Source organism: Monodon monoceros, unplaced genomic scaffold (assembly GCF_005190385.1).
Source record: "Monodon monoceros isolate NGI ecotype Baffin Bay Population unplaced genomic scaffold, NGI_Narwhal_1 Super_Scaffold_12, whole genome shotgun sequence".
Classification (NCBI taxonomy): Eukaryota; Metazoa; Chordata; class Mammalia; order Artiodactyla; family Monodontidae; genus Monodon; species Monodon monoceros.
This window is the reverse complement of record NW_021703768.1, coordinates 99,707,275-99,709,899: the sequence shown is the minus strand read 5'-3', so window position 1 is coordinate 99,709,899 and position 2,625 is coordinate 99,707,275. Positions and strand designations below refer to the sequence as shown.

The following is a 2,625-nucleotide window of genomic DNA, read 5'->3' as shown; positions in this document are numbered from 1 at the left end:
TGAACTGCCAGAAAGAAAAATTAAGGAAACAATCCCATTTACAATCACATCAAAAGGATAAAATACCTAGGAAAAAACATAACCAAGGAGGTGAAAGACCTATACCCTGAAAATTATAAAACTTTGAAGACGAAATCTGAAAATGATATGAAGAAATGGAAAGATATCTCATGTTCTCAAACTGGAAGAATTGATATTGTTAAAATGTCCATACTACCCAAGCAATCTATAGATTTAATGCAATCCCTATTAAAATACCCAAGGCATTTTCCACAGAAGTAGAAAAAAATAATCTGAAAAGTTATATGAAACCACTAAAGACCCTGAATTACTAAAGCAATATTGAGAAAAAGGAACAAAGCTGGAGGTATCATGCTCCCTTACTACAGATTATACTACAAAGCAATAGTAACCAAAACAGCATGGTACTAGCACAAAAACAGACATATAGCTCAATGGAACAGAATAGAGAACACAGGAAAATACCCACACACTTATTCCCAATTAATCTATGACAAAGGAGGTAAGAATATACAATGGAGGAAAGACAATAAGTGGTTCTGGGAAAACTGGGCAGCTACATGTAAAAGAATGAGATTAGAACATTTCCTCACACCATATACAAAAGTAAACTCGAGATGGAGTCAAGACCTAAATGTAAGACCTTAAAACATAAAACTCCTATAAGAGAATGTAGGCAGGATACTCTTTGACATAAATCGTAGCAATATTTTTCTGGATCTGTCTCCTAAGGCAAAAGAAATAAAAGCAAAAATAAACAAATGGGACCTAATTAAACTTAAAAGTTTTTGCATAGCAAAGGAAACCATTGACAACACAAAAAAGACAACCTACTGAATGGGAGAATATATTTGCAAATGATATGACTGATAATTGGTTAATATCCAAAACATATAAACAGCTATTATAACTCAATTAAAAAAAAAAAAGGGCAGAAGGCCTGAATAGATATTATTACAAAGAAGATATACAGATGGGCAACAGGCACATGAAAAAATGCTCAACATCACTAATCATGAGAGAAATGCAAATCAAAATCACAATGAGAGTGCTCACTTTGGCAGCACATATACTATAATTGAAACAATACAGAGAAGGTTAGCATGGCCCCTGCCCAAGGATGACATGCAAATTCGTAAAGCAAAAACCACAATGAGATATCACCTCATACCCATCAAAATGGCTGTTATCAAAATATCTACAAATAACAAATGTTGGCCGGGATGTGGAGAAAAGGGAACCCTAGTACACTGTTAGTGGTATTGTACATTGGTGCACACACTATGGAAAACATTATGGAGTTTCCTCAGATAAGTAAGCATAGAACTGCCATATGATCTAGCAATTCCACTGCTGGGTATATATCCGAAAAAAATGAAAACACTAATATGAAAAGATATATGCACCCCAATGTTCATAGCAGCATTATTTATAATAGGCAAGATATTAAAGTGACCCAAGTGTCCATCAACAGATACATAAAGAAGACATTATATATATATACACATATATATTTATACATATAATAGAATACTACTCAGTCATTAAAAGGAATGAAATTCTGCCATTTGCAACAACATGGATGAACCTAGAGAGTATTATGCTTAGTGAAATACATCAGATAGAAAAAGATAAATGCTCTATGCTATCACTTATATGTGGAATCTAAAAAATAAAACAAACAACTGTATGTAACAAAACAGACACATATTTAGAGAACAAACTAGTGGTTACTAGTGGAGTGAAGGAAGGGGGAGAGGAGAAGATGGGGTATGGGATTTAGAGACACAAACTACAATGTATAAAATCAGTAAGCAACAAAACCATATTGTACAGCACAGGACAATATAGATTTTTTTGTAATAACTTTAAATGGAGTATAAGCTACAAAAATATTGAATCACTAGGTTGTACACTTGAAACTAATATAATGTTGTAAATACACTATACTTTAATAAAAACGATAAAAATCCTAACTTTCTATGCCATACTACTGAACTGTCTTCATTTCCCTCTGAAATTTTTTGGCACGATTTACAAATTAAACATTATATAAAATAAAACTATAAGCATCGTAAGAAAAAAAAAAGTATTCCCTTGCTTTCAGTCATAACGATGATATCCAACTTATTAGGTAGACAAAAGTTGGGAAGCACTCATCAATAGTATGACTTGAAAAGTCTAAAGTAAAGTTCTGAGGATTAAAGTAGAATGTTGTGAAGTAATAATATTAAATCAATTAATCTCTAAATATAATATTTTTTAATATGGTGAAGATATCATACCTAGGTTGGAAAACCTAAGGACGAGGCTGGCCGGTTCCCCCTCATTTTATCCTCACCCTCTACCTTAATGGCAGAGTTAACTTTCGTCTATTAAATCAAAGAGAAGATCAGCACACAGCTATACTTAGGAGCTTGCATGATGTATTACTGATATGCCCAGTGTTTTAAACAAGAGTGTCAATAATTCTTCATTATACTTTTTATGAAAGATTGTATTTTCTATAAGTACAAGTTTTTTTTTTCTTTTTTCTGGTCATTTCTTCTTCTCTGTGATTCTCTATACTTTCTTAATATCTAGTTTGTACAAATTTTGCCCCAA

General features: G+C 32.4%; 1 non-coding gene across 1 annotated transcript; it reads left to right on the top strand.

The window, feature by feature from the left end:
- The first annotated feature begins 1,069 nt into the window (after nucleotides 1-1,069).
- LOC114893458 lies at nucleotides 1,070-1,176 on the top strand. The gene has a single exon (XR_003792887.1). It is a non-coding gene; the product is annotated as a U6 spliceosomal RNA (small nuclear RNA).
- The last annotated feature ends 1,449 nt before the right edge of the window (nucleotides 1,177-2,625 follow it).